This window comes from Macrotis lagotis, chromosome 5 (assembly GCF_037893015.1).
Source record: "Macrotis lagotis isolate mMagLag1 chromosome 5, bilby.v1.9.chrom.fasta, whole genome shotgun sequence".
In the NCBI taxonomy this organism is placed as follows: Eukaryota; Metazoa; Chordata; class Mammalia; order Peramelemorphia; family Peramelidae; genus Macrotis; species Macrotis lagotis.
The window spans coordinates 227,803,799-227,823,318 of NC_133662.1; the positions used below are offsets into that span (position 1 = coordinate 227,803,799).

A 19,520-nucleotide genomic window follows, 5' to 3' on the forward strand; every position below is an offset into this window, starting at 1 on the left:
GCCTTTTGGCAGGATCAGAGTTGGAATGTACATGAGGAGGACCCGGCAGTGGCCTGAAGACTCAAGAAATTCTGAAAATGGACTGATCAGGGAATTGCTGATGAAAGGCCGGAGGACAAGCAGCTGCCCCGACTGGACAGCATTGGAGGGAGGGAGAGAGAAACGCCGGCCGGTTTGTCTGGGCTGCGATCCAGGCGCAGGGTCCAGATTGAATTTAGAATACCAAAGAAATGTACCCTAGCTTGACAAAACACTGCCCGGAGGAAACTGAAGCCGGGCAACAGATTTCAGGTATGAAGAATGAAGTGATCTTTCCAGTAGCGGTTTCCGTAGTGTAGTGGTTATCACGTTCGCCTCACACGCGAAAGGTCCCCGGTTCGAAACCGGGCGGAAACATGCGACGTGTGGTTTTAGTTTTGCCAGGACACGTTACCTGTCAGACTCCTTGGAAATCAAACGTTAGGTAAAGTAGAACAAACCATACAAGAATCTGCTTAACAATTAACTCATATTCTGTGGTTCAGTCACTCCTAGGATACACACACACACACACACACACGAGGGAAAAGTACATGGGCGCCCTAATCAAGGTCAAGGATAGGTGTCCCCGGGCTGTGGGAAGGCCAACAGGTAAGTGTTTTGCTTCGACTTTAATGTCATAGCAGCCTTTAATTTCCCTTCCAGACCTGGTAGTCGAGGGATTCCCTGCCCTCCTTCAGGCTCAGAGATCTTGGGACGAAAACTCCAGAAGACCATTTTATTCGAGATGAGTTGTTTCCTATCGATGCATAGAAGACTTAAAAAAAAAGACAGTGTTAGTGGAAATTTCTCACCCCTTCCTGCTCGTTGACCCTCTTGCGATTATTGGTAGTAACCCCCGACTCCAATCCCTCCTTTCTGTGGACCCCCGGACCGCTGCCGGTTCCTCCACGTGTACAACTGACTTCTGATACCCACAGAAGGATGCTAGGTGAAACTTGCTAGCTAGCACCTATCAGTCCAATACTTCCTTAGAAAGGCTCCCTAGATCTGTTGTCTATTTTTTTTTTTTGCAAGGCAGTGGGGGTAAGTGACTTGCCCAAGGTCCCACAGAGAAGTAATTATTAAGTTTTAGGCCGTATTTGAACTCGGGTTGTGACTCCAGGGCTGCCCTGAGCTGCCTCCTCAATACTTATTTCTACAGGTTGCTTAGACCTCTTATTCTCGAGGACTGAGTAATGCAGCCTGGGGGTGGGGGTGGGGAGACTTTATCAGTCCAATACTTATAAGGCTTCCTAGACCTGTTATCCACGAGGATTAGTTACTTAGGTAACGCGACCTGCTGGCTTCTAGGAGTTTTCCCTGGGGGAGGGGGGGAGGGAAGATCTTTATCAGTCCAATAGTTATTTATAAAGGTTACCTCGACCCGTTATCCATGAGAACTGAGTAATGCAGCCTGCTGATAGGATTTTCCCGGGGGGGGGGGGGGGAAGGGGGAGGCTTTTAACAGTTCAAAACTTAATTTTACAGAACATAGATTCATGGAAGCAGCAGGGAAGACTTGGAGAGGAAATTGCTGGAAGTACCAGTTTCTAGTATACTTAGGATGGAAATCTGTTTTGGGTCTGGTTGGAGGGGTTTGATCTGAGGCAGAAGTGCAATCTTGCCTCCCACTTTTTCTGTCTTTGGCTCTCTGTCCTTTCCTGAAGCTTAGTACAGGTGATCTGGGTTTGTAACTGTTCTTGTCTTCCAAGTGATTTGTGTTTAAGTGAATCAGGTCCATGGAAAGTCACCAGTTTAAGGTTAGACTTAAAAAATTAGGTAAACCGACAAAACAGCCGCCCAACGTGGGGCTCGAACCCACGACCCTGAGATTAAGAGTCTCATGCTCTACCGACTGAGCTAGCCGGGCGAAAGTATACACACCCTCTTTCATTCACATCCCAGATGAAATCTTAGTTGTTCCGGCTAATGAAAGCGAAACTTCCAACCATTTTTGGTTTCTTTTGCACCGGATTTTCACTTACTTTCGGTTATGTTTCATTAGAAGCTTGGATTGGAAAAGGTTAAAATGGAGGATCAGGAAGGCTTCACTTTGCCCTCCAAAACCCAAAACTATTCTGAAGAAGGATAATCAAAGAGGCTATAAATTCCAGGGCGTCAGGGAAGTTTGAGTGGATCAACTCTCCCTTGAAATTGTTTCTTGTTGCATTTGGACACAAATTAAAAGAACTTTATACAGTTCTTCAGTTTGCTTCTCCACACTATCTTTTCTTTAACCTGCAACATCCCTTTGTCTCCTGAATTCCTTTAGATTAGCAAAGTCAAAACTGACAACATTCAGTCCCTTCAATAATATATTAGCTCTTTGGTCCCTGGACAAGAATATTACATTTATGCAGAGCTGTAACTAAAGGGAGATGATCTAGGGATTTTATCAGGGCTCCAATCTCCAGAAGGGCATGGTGTTGAGATTCCCAACTGCCATAATCCCAGCCCAGGTCCCTTGCTGACCCTGGACCTCTAGTCACCAGAGGGGTTCAGTTCCTATTCCATCTGCTGATGGACACCCCCACCCTTTCATCATTGTTCACACTGAACTGTTGGACTCCAGCAGATCATCTTCTTCCATAGCCCTCTTTATTTTTTGCTTCTGGAGTTGTCAAATCCCCCTAAACCCATCCGTGCCTTTCAGAACCCAGTTATTAGTATTCTCTTCACCCTCAGATTCCCTTGGATTTACAGATTGACTCCCCACCACCTGCAGGAGGAATTCTAGTAGCATAAAAGCTCTTCAAATATAGAAAATGTTCTTTTCCTCCTTATAGAAATAATGAAAAATCTGTGATGCTTTCCACATAGGAGACAGAAGGATTGTAGATGTGACTAACCAGTATCCTAGGTGGAACTGAAGTACAGGAACCTGTGATGAATGAAATGTCCTATTATATCAGATGAACTAAAGAGGAAACACTGTGGAAGAAAGAAAATGCCAACCTGAAGGAAAATTAATGCTGGATCCCATTGTTCCTCATGTTGATTCAAAAAGGAACATAGACTTAGAGCTGGAAGGTATTTTAGAGGCCACTAATTCCCATTATTTTATAGACAAGGAAACTGAGATTCTCGAAATGACTTCCCCAAGATCACAAAGGTAGGAAGCATCAAAATCAGGTTGCAAAATCATGGTCAATGACTTTAAATTCAGGTTGTTATTTTGATAAAAAATAAAATTTAATTTAAACTGCACTCAAAGATACTGGCCCACATAAGCTCTATTGCTATTATTTCCAGTCTCAGTAATGATCACCATGGCAATTTTTTCTCTTTAGTCATTGTGAAAGGAAGTTATGATTTTCATATTGATCACACACACACACACACACACACACACACACACATATATAAAATGAATACACTAATAATTTAGATTTCTCAGAGCTCCCTTTTCACAAGCAAACTGACTTGGGAGTCAGAAACTTGTAATGCAGTTTAAAGTGATCGATCCCAGTGATAACACTCTCACAGTCACCACATTCTTGTGTTGTACTATGCCTTCATATATTAAGTGAAGTGAATTAAAAATTGTAGCACCTGTTTCTCTTCCCATAAGCAGAGTAAACATGACTCCCAAGACTAAATCATTTTAATCATTCCCACCTATATTGTGTTGAATTTATGGGCCTGAGTAAGAAACTGGGCAAGCCTGAGAAAATTGTATTGTGATTTACTTTTTCCCTCCCTCCCACTTGGGTTTTATGGCTAAAACTACTTCAGCAAAGTAGAGTTCTTTTCAGAATAATTCCAATATTCCTCACTCTGAAACTAATTAATTAAAGCATTACTTGATTACTGACACAGTCTATGGACTGTTCTATTTTACCATTCCCAGGTTAGAGATGGCTCAGTAAATTTCTGTTAACGCCATTGACCTATGGCAGATGAAAAGGTAAGTGAGAGAGTTGGTCACATTGGAGGAGAACAGGAGTCCAGAAAAGCTAGCACACAGAAAAAATGATGATGGTAGAAATGATACCTAAATGGTTCCAGTGAGAACTAGGATCATTGACTTTCAAGTTCAGGAGGTTAGCCATTAAAACATGGCTTATCTTTCACTACTATGCATTGAAATTTGGATTATTTACAATCCATACTAATTTTATTTCCCTTTTTTCAATCAACTTTTTTTTTTCCCATTAAGAACATTATTATCTTCAAATCTGGTCTCAGACACTTAATAATTACCTAGCTGTGTGACCTTGGGCAAGCCACTTAACCCCGTTTGCCTTAAAAAAAAAGAACATTATTATCAAGCATTTTCCCCTGTAACTTTTGGGGTGTACTCTCCCACAAAAATACACATTTTTAGCAATATGTACATGTATAGATCATTGTAGTATTGAAAGACATAGGAAACACATGGGACCCAGATAACCAATCCCTCTGATTCTGCAGGACCCTCAGTGGTCTTTCTCCTCTTATTCCTTCTTGCTACTCCCTTTATTGGTGTCCTGTGTTTGTGGACAAGTCACTCAGGTGGGTTCCTTGGATCAACTCCTTTCTATGAATATACTTAACTTAACTTTTGGGGCTAGCATTCCTTCTTGATTCTTTTCATTTATTACCTTGAGACTCTACTGGATGTTGATGTGTGAGCATTGAGGAGAGTTACTTCCTCTCTCCTTCCCACAACTGCTCCTAGTATTTGAGTCCTTGTAGAATGTTTCTGTCAGTCACAAGGCTAATCCTTCAGTAAAGCGGTACTTAGTATCCTTACAAAATTGATGGAGGAGCTTCTTCCTACCTCTTAAGCAAGCAAGTGCAACTGCTTTTTTTATACATTCTTTACAAATCATGAATAGGTGTCTTTCAATTTACATTTATGATCAGATCTACACCAATTAAAGTTTTCTTCTGATAGGTTAGGCTGGTCCTTTTCCTAATGCAATGAAACTATCCCCAAGTTTTCACTGGCTCAAGAGGCCCAACCTTAAGCCAAGTCTCTGTTTATACAGTTTCCTGGTGACCTTGGGTGACACTGATACACCTTTCTAGAAACTTAAAAGCTGTATATAGATGCTTAAACTTGTGGAGTCAGGACCCTTCAGCCTTGAAAATTATTTAAAAGATAAGAGTCATATTACGTCTGATCCAGCATACCTCAACAGAGATAAGGTGAACTGTATCTACTCAAAGAAACACTTAAATCCTTGTTAAATATTCTTCCTGTACTATTGTCAGTTTAGAGGTCAATTAGCATCGGCTATCTTTGAACACATCAATAACCTTCCTCAATAATTGTGAACAGGGGCAAGATTTCTGTCCATAGTTTCTATCTGACTTAAAATTAGAAAGTCCAATTAACTCTTTGTTAATTCTTTAGAGAATCCTATACTCCAAGTTCATTTAAGGGATTACAAAAGAAATTCTAGGAGCAACTAGGTGGTGCAGTGGAGTCAGGGTTGAACCCTGTTGCCTTGCAAAAAAAACTAAAAAAAAAGAAATTCTATAAGAATTTGTAGGCTCAGGGGCTATTTTCCATCATTGTTGTTTTCATTGTTGTTCAGTCATGTCCAACTTTATGACCACATTTGGGGTTTTCTTGATAAAGATACTGGAATGACTTGCCATTTCCTTGGCAAGGATGATATGAGGAAAATAAGACGAGTAGGGTTAAGTGATTTGTTCAGGATAATACTAGTAAATGTCTGGGGTCAGCCTACTCAACTTCCCATGACCTACTCTTTCATTTAACCGAGCCATACCAAAAGATGGTCATACCCTTGATATTTCCATCACCCTCTAATGTATCACTGCTATGTTTAAGAATTCTGAAATCCCCTTGCTGCAGATGGGTTAGGGTAATTGGATAAATTCAGGAATTTGGGGGCCATTGAAAAGGCCAATTAATTCACAACTCTGAGAATTTAAAATTGCTCAGGATTTTATTATGGCAAAATATTACAAATATACAGATTAAAACTCCTAGAAAAGTAGCAATCATTTTAAGAATAGACTAGGTAAAGAGAGAGAGAGAGAGAGAGAGAGAGAGAGAGAGAGAGAGAGAGAGAGAGAGAGAGAAGGGCAGGTAATCATGAGGCTTGACTTGGTCTGGCCACATGGCAAGGGGGGAGCCTATGGTGCTCCAAGTGCCCTAAGAAAGAGCATGAGAAAAACCCATCCCACTAGAGCCAAAGGAGGAAAAAGAAGGAAGGAAGCAGTGGTGCTTCCTGTGCTAGACTGGGCATGAGGTGATGCTTGGGGAGTGGTCTTACACCTTGGGCTAGGTATCTTCTAATGGCAAGCTACATGCTGGTCCTTCCTGTCCCAAGGTGCTCCACCCCCAAGTTCAACATGTCATTTCCTGTCAGACCAGTGTCTATGACCAAGGTTAGGTGAAGGGGAAAATATGGGGATAAGATACAAACAACATTGAGGGGAGACAGAATACAATCAACAATCAAATCTGTTTACATCTCAGGAGCAAACAGCCTTCCATAATAAGATTTTAATAGCGTTAAAGCTATATTCATAATTCTCTACATCACTGTTATCTGATCACAATTCCCTTGACCTCTCACCTTTCTCTTAGACCATCAGCCTTGGACTAATCATTCGCTTTTCTTTTCCCAATCTTGACATCTTGGTGAATCAGGTCCTTTCTGACTGTTCTCTTCATACTGTCCTCTTCTCCAATCTCTGTTCTCTTTATCGTATCTGATTGCTCCCTACTAAGCCTGAGGCTTGAATTACTCCTACCAACCACTGCCTTCAATCCTACATAGATGTCCATATTCTTTTTGACAGAAGAGCTGCTAAACAAATGTGGAAAAAATCATGCAATCATACTGATTGGGTCCACTACCAATTTATGTTACATAGTCTCAGTAGCCTTCATTGCTACTAGACAATTTTATTATATATTCTTTCATTAATTCACTATTTCATTCTTTAAAACTTCATATCCTTTCTCAATTCTTTTATTGCTTCCCCTTCACCCACCTTCTCAACTGAGAATCTTGCCACATATATTACAGAAAAAAATTGTGCCATTCGCTATGAACTCCCTCTTCTTCCTTATCTCTTATGGCCCAAGTTTTTCCTCTCTGTTTGGGCCAGGCCCCCACATGATTGGCTCTGGCCTGGCAGCATGTTAACTCCTGCTCTTGTTTCTTTGTCCATGGCTCACACATGACCTTGAACCATATACTAATCCCACATTACCTCTTTCTGTTCCCCCTCCCTCCTTTTCCTTTATGGTGGTGGTGGTGATGGTGAGGATTTGCATTACACAAAAATTGGCTTATAGAGAGGTCAGCAGAATGGTATATTTACATAAAGCAAGAACTATCTGTAAACTTTCCTATACTGCTATTTGCCTCTTGGAAAGTGAACACTTCTTCATAGTCCACCCAAAGAGCAGAATTGAAGAGTGAATTTGCAGTGAATTTTTGTACAGTTTTTTTCCTTCTGGCCAATTTTGCTTAATAAAGCAGTCTTCTCTTCAGTGGATTTTTCACCTCTTTTCCCCTTTGACCTTTTTTTGTTTTAAAGATATCTTTCCAAATCCTATGCTAAGGATTTCTGCCCTTTTTGAATTATTAAAGCAGTGATTACTCTAGCAGGAAGAGATGAGAGAAATAGTTGGGTTCAGAAGAGGAACGTCTTGATCCCACAGCTCTGATAAACATGTCCTCATATTGTCTATCTTTGTAGTGCAAACATCCTTGCCTCTGAGTACCCCATTTTAGCATAGGTCCAAGAAAAAGGACATTCACTTGCAAAGTTCCATACGTATTTTCCAAGCGTGTTTCTCACCATCAAGAAAATTTTCTGAATCTTATTTTCTCTTTGTGATTATTTCCAATTACCCTATATTTATCCTATTCATATATAGTTACCTGCATGTTATCTCTAATAGACCATGAATTTGAGAACAGGAGTGATTAGTTTAAACTTAGCCTGTCTGTTACCAATTTGGATATAGTTATTTGAAGGTTAGCTCTCATTAGATTGGGAGCATCTTGAGAGCAGGGGTTAGAAGGCAGAGCTAAGATGATGGAGTAAAGGCAGGGACTCTCCTGAGTTTTCTCAAATTACCCTACAATGGTTTAACAAAAATAAATTCTGGAGCAGCAGAACCAACAGAAAGTTGGGTGAAACAATTTTTTGGTCCAAGACAAAGTAAAAGGTTGATAGGAAAGGTATATCTCAGTGTGATGAGAGTGGAGTACAGTCCATATAGGCCTCACCAGAAGGAAGCATAAAGCCTTGGGGATAACTGAATTAGGAGAGGTGACTGAATCATCTGACAACTAGACAGAAGGAGATTACAGGGTGAAGAAGAGTGCTCACAGACAAAAGCACAGGCCAGAAGAGGAGTGATGGTACCTATCCTTAGTTTGTAATACTTGGAAGAATTGCAAACTTATATAGATTCCCAGAACTAGGTCGGAAAAATAGTAATACAAAAAATCTGAGGCTTTCGAAAGTGCCCCCCCCCTTCAGGACCAGAGTTCACCTTTTAACATGAAGTTAATAGTGAAGAAATAGACTGGGGAAATGAGCAAACAACAACAAAAAAAGAACCTGACCATAGAATGTTACTATGGTGAAAAGGAAGGTCAAAACACAAACACAGAAGACAAAGTCAAACCAGATTCATTCAAAGCCTCAAAGAAAACTGTGAATTGGTCTCAAGTTTAAAAATGAAATCAATGGAAGAACTCAAAAATGATTTTAAAAATCAAATAAGAAACAGAGGAAAAATAGGGAAAAGACATCTTTAAAACAGAAAAGGTCAAAGGGGAAAAGAGGTGAAAAATCCGCTGAAGAGAAGACTGTCTTAAAAAGCAGAATTGGCCAAATGGAAAAAACTATATGAAAATTCACTGAAGAAATGAACTCCTTAAACAGTAGAACAGGCCAAATATAAAAGGAGGAAGAGAAATTCATTGAAGAAAATAAATCCTTAAAAATTAAAATTGGGCAAGTGGAAACTTAATAAGAAATCAAGAAACAATAAAACCAACTCAAAAGAATGAAAAATAGAAGGAAATGTGAATTGTCTCACTGGAAAAATAATTGATTTGCAAAATAGATAAATAAGAGAATTTAAAAATTATTGAACTGAAAGCCATAATCAGAAAAAAGTCTAGACAGCAAAGTTCAAGAAATTAACAAGGAAAACTGTCCCAATATCTTAGATCCAGAAGGTAAAACAGAAAATAATCCACTGATCATCTCCTGAAAGAGACTCCAAATGAAAACTCCCAGGAATACTGTAGCCTAATTCCATAGTTCCCAGCAAGGAGAAAATATTGTAAGCAGCCAGAAAGAAACAATTCAAATATTTTGAAGCCACAATCCTGATCACACAAGATTTAGCAGTTTCTATATTAAAGGATCATTAAAGAAGCAACTAGATGGCACAGTGGATTGAGGGTTGGTGCTGCAGTCAGGAGGATCTGAATTCCCATTCAGACAACTAGTTATATGACCCTGGGTAAGTCACTTAAAGCTGTTTGCTAAAACTACTCTAATATTTTTGCCAATAAAACCCAGATGAAGTCACAAAGAGTCTGAAATGATTGAAATGACTCAGCAACAACACATTAAAGGACTGAAGGACTTGGAATATGATATTCTGGAAGACAAAAGGACCTCAGATTTGAAACCAAGAATCATCTATTCAGAAAAACATCTGGATTCATTAAATGGATATTTAATGAAAGAGGACTCTCAAGCATTTCTGATTAAAAAAAGAGCTGAATTGAAAACATGAGTATAAAATACTACACTCAAAATCATAAAAAGGTAAACAGGGAAAAAAAGAGAAATAAGACATCCAAAAGGTTAGACTTACTATACTTTTACATGGGAGGATGATGTTTCTGTATCCTGAGAAACTTTATCATTATTAGGGCAAGTATTAGAAGTTTATTATTATAGACAGAAGGCATGGATGTGAGTTGAATATGATGGGTGGGATAATATATAAAAAACAAAATTAAGGAGTGAGAAAGAAAAATCCATTGGGAGAAGGGGGTGAGAAAGAGCTTTTTTATAATGGAAAAGAAGATGGGATAGTGAATAATGCTTGAACTTTAGTCTCATGGAAATTGACTTAGTTGTGAAGTCTCTTTTACTCTGTGGGGAAGGGAAATGAGAGAGCAATAAAGGAATAAAGGGCTGATAGAAGAGAGGTGGGGTCAGAAACAAAACTTTAGAGGAGATATTGGATGAAAAGGGTGGGAGGGAGGGAGGGAGGGAGGGAGGGAGAGAGAGAGAGAGAGAGAGAGAGAGAGAGAGAGAGAGAGAGAGGAATAGGGAGAAAATAGACAAATAGGATGATGGGAAACAACAGTTTTTAACCTTTCTTTGCATCACCAATGCTGCTTAGAGTGGTTACTACATAAAAATTATTTAACGACTGTTGTCCTTTGTGCTTGAGGACAGTCAAAATGACATAACTATGTTGGGATCAAGATACTGTGTCTGTGGCCAATCAAAGATACTGTGTTTGATTGTGGCCAATCAGAGCAATATGAGCTTGGAAGACTATCTCAGGTGGGATGCAAATAGTTCATTACATACATTGAGAGTGGAGATGTCTCTAAATTTGCTCATCTAGTTTTTTTCCTTTAGTTATTGCAATTATGTTTTGCTCATGGAGCCTAGAACCTTCTTTGATGTGAGCATGCCATACTGAGTAGTCCTCTGTCTTCCATGCCTCACAATTCCAAAGTTCTTCAGAGAGACCTTGAGAATGTCCTTGTATTCATTCTTCTGACCACCATGGGAATATTTGTTTCGTGAGAGTTCTCTGTAAAATAATCTTTGAGGGAAATGTAAGTTTGGCATTGAAATAAAGAGGCCAGCCCACTATAGTTGCATTCTTTGCAGTGGAGTTTGAATCCATGGCTGTTCAGCTCAAGAAAGGACCTCAGTGTCTGGTACCTTATCTTGCCAAGTAAACTTCAGAAGTTCTCTAAGACAATTCAAATGGAAACTATTCAGTTTCCTCACATGGCACTGGTAGACCATCTAAGTTTCATAGGTATATACCACCAGGGATCAGCACAAGGGCTCTATAGACCTTCAGTGTGGTAGGCATACTTTATACTTCTCTCCCACACTTTTCTTTGGAGCCTCGTAAAACCTGACTTAGCTCTGGCAATTTGTCTCATTATCAGGTTATACATCCTTGCACAGTATTCTGCCAAGTCAGTGAACTTGCTTATCTACAATATTCAGAATTTCTCAATTTCTTGTAACCTCTGGTTTCTTGTGTGGAAGGTACAGTGTTGGCTAGGAGAGAAGTTCTATTTTCTTGTTAATTGTCAGACCAATATTAACACAAGTAGTTGGTTCTTGTCTTTCATTATCAAAGACCACCAAAATGACATCACTATGAGACAAATTATAGTGTGTCCGATTATGGCTGATCAGATCAATACAAAATCAGAATGTCCTATCACAGGTCAGGCACAAATAGTCCACATGAACACCTGGGGTGTTCTAAACTTATAGATGTCATTAGCACAAATAGCAGAGAATTGACTCACACTTTGTTGTATCTCAGCCTCAGAGGCAGCACTGAGTACAAAATCATCTTCAAAGTCACACATCAACTCTCAACTTTGGTCTTGGCTTATAGACTTTAGAAGTTAAAATAATTTACTGTCAGTGTAGTAGCTGACCTTGATGCCATTTTTCTCCTTATTGAAAGTATCTGACAACATTGCTGAAAACATCATACTAAAATGAACAGAAGTAAGCACATAGTCCTGTTTTTCTTTCATTAATGATTAGGAAACCTCAAGAGAATTGTCAATTATCCAGAACCCATGTTGGCATGGAACTGCTATACAATACGTTGACCTTCCCCAGGCAACCAAACTTTGTCATGATATTCCACATGACAAACAGTATCAAAGGCCTTGGTCAGATCAGAGAACACTGAGTACCTATTCTGCTCCTGGTATTTTTCCTGGAGTTGTTGTGCAACAAATACCAGTATCTACCTTTCCTCAGTCCTTTCTGAAACCACAGTGGCTCTCAGGTAGGTGTCCATCTTCCAGGTGAAGAATCAACCTGTTAAGGAGGACTGTGGCAAAAATCTTGCCAGTAATTATAAGAAAGCTATAAGATGATCACTCTTAGTGATTGTCACAGGACAAGCTATTTTCTTCTCCTTTAGAGAGATGGACAATGGGGATATCCTAGAACTCTTGGAGGAATTACCTTCTCTTGCCATATAACTGGGAAGGACAGGGGACCCCTTAACTTGTAAATCTCTACCTGAATAGAATAAGCACTAGGTACTTTGCCACCGAAGGGGAGTCTAATGGCATTCAAAGCCTCTTCCTCATTTGGAAGTATGGTTTGAGAGTTATTGACTTCAACATAATGGTCAGAGGATTCAGACAATTTGCTGAAAACATTATGGAAGTGTTCAGTCCATTTCTACAGAATCATATCCTCATCACTAATCAATATGGTATCATTAGCACTGAGAAGTAGAGATGCACCATAGTATACATAGCCTTCAGGACATTATAAAAGTGCTTTTGATTGTTACTATCAGTGAAAAACTGAATTACATCTGCCTTCCTATTGAGGCAATAATCATGCATTTTTCCAAGCTTCATTTGCCCTTCATATTTTGATGGATTAAATGCTTCTTTCTTATAGATGGACAAAATGATATGGAGTTCTTGTTTTTTCTTTAGTAGACTCTGAATTTCCCCATCATTTATGCCAAACTTATCTTGATGTTTGTGAGCATCATGACCCACTTGAGTAAATGCAGTGCTGTATACCAAATCTCTGAAAGCTGCCCACTCCCTTTCTGCCCTAATATTGCCATCTGTGTAATACAAATTTTTCTCCAAGTTTGTAATAATCTGCTCCTATTCAGAGAAACACTTTAATCTGTTGACATTGTCTTCTGGTAGTTTTACCTGTGGCCACTGATTTTTTTGAATGTGAATGTTTGTCTTGGAGAGGATAAGTCTATGATTGATCAACACTCTGTGACACAGATAATCTTCTTGTCTCTTTTCTTAACAATGACTAGTCTATTAAGTTCTAATGTTTGCCGCCAGGGTGAATCCACAATATTTATTGCATTCAGGTAAAAGGAAGACAGTGTTGGTGATGAGTAGCTCATAAGACACACAAGTTTTCAGCAGTCAGGGATTATTACTGTTTCTCACATCATTTATCCCAAGGACTCCCTGCCATGTCTGATAGTATCTACCTACTCCAGTGTTAAAGTCATCCAGAATTATAAGTCTGTGCTCTTTTAGCACATTGATGAAAAGGGTCTCCAGGACTTCATAGCATTTTTCTTTGTCCTTAACAGGATTCATCATGATGGGAGCATATACACTGATGGTGGTGGCATGATGCTTTCCTGCTCATGGCAGTTGCACCATTGTGAGGTGGTGCATTTATTCAGTATGTGTAGAAATGCTTTCCTATATCTTCACCACTGTTACTGCATTTATATCTTCTGGTGATGTCATCACATGGCTCTCTGTGAACCTATTTCCTACTGGATATTATTTTCTATTCAACTTGCTCTTCCACCCCATTATTCTCCTTCTCTATCAAGTGAAGGAAGGAAAGAGAAGGGAAAGGAAGAACAGAGAAAAGAAGGGACTCGGCATAATGCCTCTGTTGTTTGTTGCTTCTTTTAGTTTCTTCCCAACTAGCAACTTGAGTCCTCAGTGGAGATGTTACCTCTTCTCCAAAAGAGGAAGATTGGAATCTTCTTTCTCTCTTTTGGTTTAGAGACAGAGGCTAAGCTTTGACTCTTGAGGGTCATAAATAGTCCATCTTTCTGGTTTGCTAAGGAACTATGATTAAAAAATCCCTCTTAGGTTAAAGTGGATTGATAGTTCTGTAGTCATAGCCAAAGCTATGAGATATATCATAGGCTAGGCAGAATACCCTCCCAGCTTCTACTTCTTGTTCTTAAGATAAAGTTCCTCTTCATTCCTGCCTTTTGGGTTACCACTCTGTGTATAGTTAGGCAGCTCACAATAGGATCACCTTGTTTTCAGGGCTGCTCTAGGTCCATAACAGCCAGTTAGCTATACATTCCAAACTGAGTCAATGCTTTTGCTCATAGTTATAGCGACATGTCTTTGATGAGTTCTGAGTACTGTTAACTTATCCAGAGCATGGTGTCCACTTCTGAGCAACTAGAAAAATTCAATTTCTTTCTATTTTCTGGTTCCAATGTTCCTGCTTCCAAAGAATTTCTCCCTATTTTCATTAATCATGTAACTTATTTCCTTCTACATAGTTTTCATGGCTTTGTATGATTTCCTTCTTTCTCATTTGTTCATTTCACAAACCCAGGAAAGAAGGGCAGCAAAGTAGGTCTACCAACTGTGGGCTACTCAAGATGATGAAAGCTTCTGGGATTCAGTGAATGGAACATAGATAATGGACATGTAGTACATGAATGTAATTGTGCTGTAACAAATGATCACTGTGATGAATACAAATAGGCATGGAAAGATATATATGAACTGACATTGAAGAGAGCAGAGCCAAGAAAACAAAATATACAATTATTACAATTTAAATAGAAAGAATAATCATGTAGACAAAAATGCATGTACATATACATTCAAAAGGGAATTTTGGAAAATTACAAAGAACATGACTCGAGATATTAAGAAGACATCCCAATTCATTCTCCTTTGTAGAGGTGGGAAGTTCCCAAGGGATATAATTTTTGATGCATTGATAATTATGCTGACTTTTTCCTTTTTTTTGTCTTTAAAAATGCTCTTTAGTATATGATGACTCTCTCAGAGGGGTTGGGGAAACTACTGGGGGAAACGTGATATAAAAAACAAGACATCAATAAAAACTTATTGAGGAAAAAAGAGCCTCTCAAGATACTTTTGAAAACTTATTCTCATCTACTGGATTACCTATTTTTCCCATCGTGGTGTCATATACTCCTTTATCTAAATCACTGATCAAAATGTTAATATGCATAGGGCCAGATATAGATACTTGAGAAACTCTAATGGAGACCTTCCAAGACAAAAATGGAACCAGTAATGACTATATTTTGGAGCCTCCAATTTTGAATCCATTTAGTTTTTGAGTTCTTAAGATTTTTAAAAAATCATTATTTTGGACAACATTGGCAATCTCATCAAGTCTATGTGATGCCATAGGAATAATATTTTTTAAAGATATAAAATAAAATACATAGGATTGCAAAGGAAACCATATTGAAATGCAATTACCAAAATAGTTTTTCTTTCTAAGTTCACAAGTCTATCCATAGATGCAGGTTAACCAAGCTATACTATCATCTAACTCTTCTCTTACATCTTCTCCATAAAATTAGGAGAAATTTTGTTAAATGTTTTGTGAAAATGTAGTTAAATTCTTATCTGCCCTCCCTTGATTTACTACTTTAGTAATTTTTGTCAGAAAGGGAACTAATATTAGCTTGGCATAAATACACAGACAGGTGGCGCTTAACCTGAGATTAGAAACACCTGGGTTTTAAATTTGTATTTAAATTTAGCCTCAGTCACTTAAATTTACTAGTGAATTTCTAAACTCTGATTTTCTTTTCTGCATAACTTGCCACTGCTGTGTACCTATTTACAAATTCTCACTAACTGCATTTTATATATATATATATATCCATTCCATAAGAATCCCTGTGGACTGCACACCCTCAGCTTTAAAATGCCTTGTTATCTCTATTTTATTGTATTTTTTATTTATTTTGCTAAATTTTTCCCAATTTATGCTTTAATCTAATTTGAGTTGCACTTGGGAGTTGAAATAGTTATTATAACCAGTGATGTGGAGAGATCCAGATTTTCCCCATTTTCTTTTATCTTCATTTCAAGACAAGCCTCTGAATGTTGAGCTAACCTTCTCTATCCAGATCTCGCCCAGGTGGGGATGCCATTGTGTTAAATTCTCTGAATAGATGTCCCAGGTGCATGTGTTACTTTGGAGTAAGTGACATAATCAAAGTTCATATCCAATCTCTCTGTAATATTTATTCTCTCATTAACTGTTAACCAATTGATTGTACTTTTGGGGGAATGTCCCTTTTCAATGGGCATATAAGCCATGAACCTGCCATTATGCTTGTCTTTGGTCTAAAAGAGACAATCAAATGACTCTCCTTTTATTAAAATTCTGTCATTATTAATAGAATTATCTCTAAAACCTTTTTAAACACCATAGAGTATTGTAGGCAGTCAGTTGATTGACATATTGGACACCACTGGTCTAGATTAGTTGATCCCCTTCAGTTTTTTGCTTCCTAAATGAAGAAAATGAAGCTTATACAACAATGAGCAAAGACGTAGGAGCAGAAGAAGCAGGATTTAAGTGCATCTCTATGAAATTAAATCTATAATGAACTTTCCAAACAGAAACAGAATTGAAATATACATGAATATACATGAAAATCCTTTTTTATTGGAATGTTAATTGAAGTGAGGTCCTGTGTAGTTATAAGGAAACCTGTCTCAGATGCTCCCTTTGGTTTGGCCTTTGCCTAATGAAACAAAAAATCAGTTTCAAATTTATAAAGACATTAATTTCACAAGTAAATTTTACTAGTCTTCTACACTTATAAGCTCCTAGTTGACGATTAAAACAAAATAAAATGCAAATTCCAGAATACAGAATAACATAGCAGTAGTCTCTAAACTTTTATCTGCCTATGACTGAATTTTATTCTTGTAAAACTACTATTGTTTGCTTTATCTTGTCTTAGAAGTTCTTGAAACTATGTGATTCTGACTATAATGATTTACCATTATTAAATGTTAGCTATGTTTTCTTGTTTTGTTTAGTGAACACTCTGTTCCTAAATTGTAACTTAATGTACACCTTAGAATACAAGATAATTTCTAGGACTTCTCATAAAGCTCTCCACAAAAATATATCTCATTACAGAGTTCTTGTGTCCAATTGGGACACACCCTGAGAAAGAAGTATCTCTGTCAATCTTTTTCCAAACAGCTGTTTGAATTCTCATTTTCCAATAAAATCTTGTTTTCAATAGACCTGATCACTAACTAAAAGTAACTAAAATGCCCCATGCCCTTTGTCATGCCATGTTGTACCACTACAAATCTGCTAAAAAGAAAAAAGTCACTACCGGGAGTGACTTCAGTTGTATTACATGGAAACAATTTCATTGTAGAATAAAAGCCTCTACTATGCCTTATTAAATAAGTAGGTACTGGCATTCCAGCTCTCCACACTACTCATTTTTATAATGTTTCCATCTTCAGGAGATTTTTAGCCAACTGGGGAAAAATAATTTCTAATCCAAGATCTTTTTGGTACCTATTATCTCCAATTTGGTTCCAAGGCTTTTTCCATCAGGTAATGACAATGCTGTTCATGGTGGACATATATCCTGCATATCATGACACAGAGAGAAGACTATTGCCTCATGAAGAAAAGCTGGAGTCTTGGGTATTCAGTGTTCCCCAGGTCCAGAGCATGGGAAATTTCTTAACCTAAGAGAGATCATATGCAACAGTAGTTGCTTCACATTATGTTCCAAGGACCTTCTCTAGACTCTTAGGATTCCATAATATTTCTTTCTCTCTCTCTTTCATTCAAAACGCAGGACATAGCTTTCTAGATCCCTGGGTCAATTCTTCTCTTAAATCAAATGTCAGTAGACAGTAATAAATAACCTGAACTTATTCCTCAATGATTAGCACACTTCCACTCTATCAGGACCTTTCCCTTCCAGTGATTCTGATCCTCAGCTGCTATTGTTTGAACTGTTTATATCCCTCCTTGACAGGTCCCTTATTCCCATCCCTTTCAACTCAGTCTCCTCCCATTCTCAACATCCTACTCTCACACTCTCTTCTCCTTCCATTGTGATCTGTGGAATGCATGCTCCTCAAGTAACAAGCTTTCATCTTAAAACTTTTCCTTTCTTACTCTCTCTGTCACTGAGACTTGGTCTCCTCTTGATGGATAAAAGCTTATCGAGCTACTCTTTAAAATGTATGTTTTACTTTCACTTATGCTTCTTTATTCATTGGTCATCTTAGGGAAGTTGGACTAGCTCCTTGTTCCTCGCTATCACTTCCAGATTCACCTTCTACAGGTATCATTCAGTAGTCTCTCTTTTTAGATTCATTTCATCCACAGACTTGAAATTTCAATAGTCTTTTGGTTGGTCTCTGAATCAATTTTCTTTTCCCAGACTTGGCTGTCAAGTTGATGCTCTTTAACACAAGTCTCATCAAGTTATCCCTTCTCCCCATTCAAGCAACTCCAGTGACTCCAGGATCAAATATCAAATCTGGTCCTTTGGTTTCCAGTCTCTCACAGAGTCTAGACGCTAGACCTTTCTTCCTTTCTAATCTTCTTACATCTGATTTCCTCCCACTCCAAGGTACTCTGAGATTCAGGGACATTGGCCTTCTGGCTGTTCCAGGAACATGAGTATGCCATTTCCTGATTCTGAACCTTTTTGTTGGTTGTCCTCCATAAGCTAACTCTCTTATTCTTTATCTCTGCCTCCTTGTGTCATTCCAGCTTGTACATGAAGCCTTTTCTAGTTTTCCTTAATCTTACTGCCTTTCTCTGAGATTTTCTCCAATTTACCATATATATATATTCTATCTACATATACACATGCACATATATGTATTTAGACAAGCCACATATATGTGCATTTATGTGTACATGTATTTACATAGATATTTATTTACAGTTATATTTTTCGGGATTAATACATCTAGTTTGTATGTTGTTTGTATGCTGCTTCTTCCCTTAGATTGTGAGCTTCTTGCTTTTATTTCTAGTCCTCACCACATTTCCTAGAATTATAAGTGCTTGTTGGTTGACCGACTCCCCTGTCCTCTCTTCTCCTCCTCTTCCTTCTGTCCACTTGGTGTTGGTTAAAGTATAATATCACAGAATGACAGTACACAGTTGTGTCGCTTCATCTGGGTGAAGGTGATGAGGGTCACTTCTCTGCCACCTTCATACAGTGGCTAGTCTTCTGTTTTTTATAGACTCATTGTCTATTGGAGCTAATATTAACCATGCCATAGTAATTAGTGGCAGCAAATACCAGCCATTTAAGGTCTAGATGAATGAGACACAATTAATAGCAACAGTTTTTTTCTGACTCAAAGCCACCAGAGAAGAAAATTGTTTCTATAGGGGTCCTCAGATAATCTTACTGACACAATCCCCACCAACGTTACAGCATAATCTTTGGTTCCAGTAGCAATAATAGCAATTGTGTTCATTATTCATAGTCTCTCTCTAGGAGTAGAAGAAGGTTGAGAGCAGAATCACAGGATCTAAAGTCACTCAATCACATGGTGCAGATTTTTGTGTAGATTTTTCAAATTTAATTTATTTTTAAAAATTTTCATCCATTTGTACATGCATATTTCCAAGTTTCAAAATTTTCCTCTACCCTTCCTTCCCACCTCCTCCCCCTCAGTAGGGAATAGTCAGGTTAGCATTCTACATATTTTGTT

The 19,520-nt window shown here is 38.3% G+C and overlaps 2 non-coding genes across 2 annotated transcripts; one reads left to right on the top strand and one right to left on the bottom strand.

Annotated features, from left to right (window-relative positions):
- Positions 1-323: 323 nt before the first annotated feature.
- Positions 324-396, top strand: TRNAV-CAC (transfer RNA valine (anticodon CAC)). The gene has a single exon. It is a non-coding gene; the product is annotated as a tRNA-Val (tRNA).
- A 1,422-nt stretch (positions 397-1,818) lies between these two features.
- TRNAK-CUU (transfer RNA lysine (anticodon CUU)) lies at positions 1,819-1,891 on the bottom strand. Its single transcript has one exon. It is a non-coding gene; the product is annotated as a tRNA-Lys (tRNA).
- Positions 1,892-19,520: the final 17,629 nt, after the last annotated feature.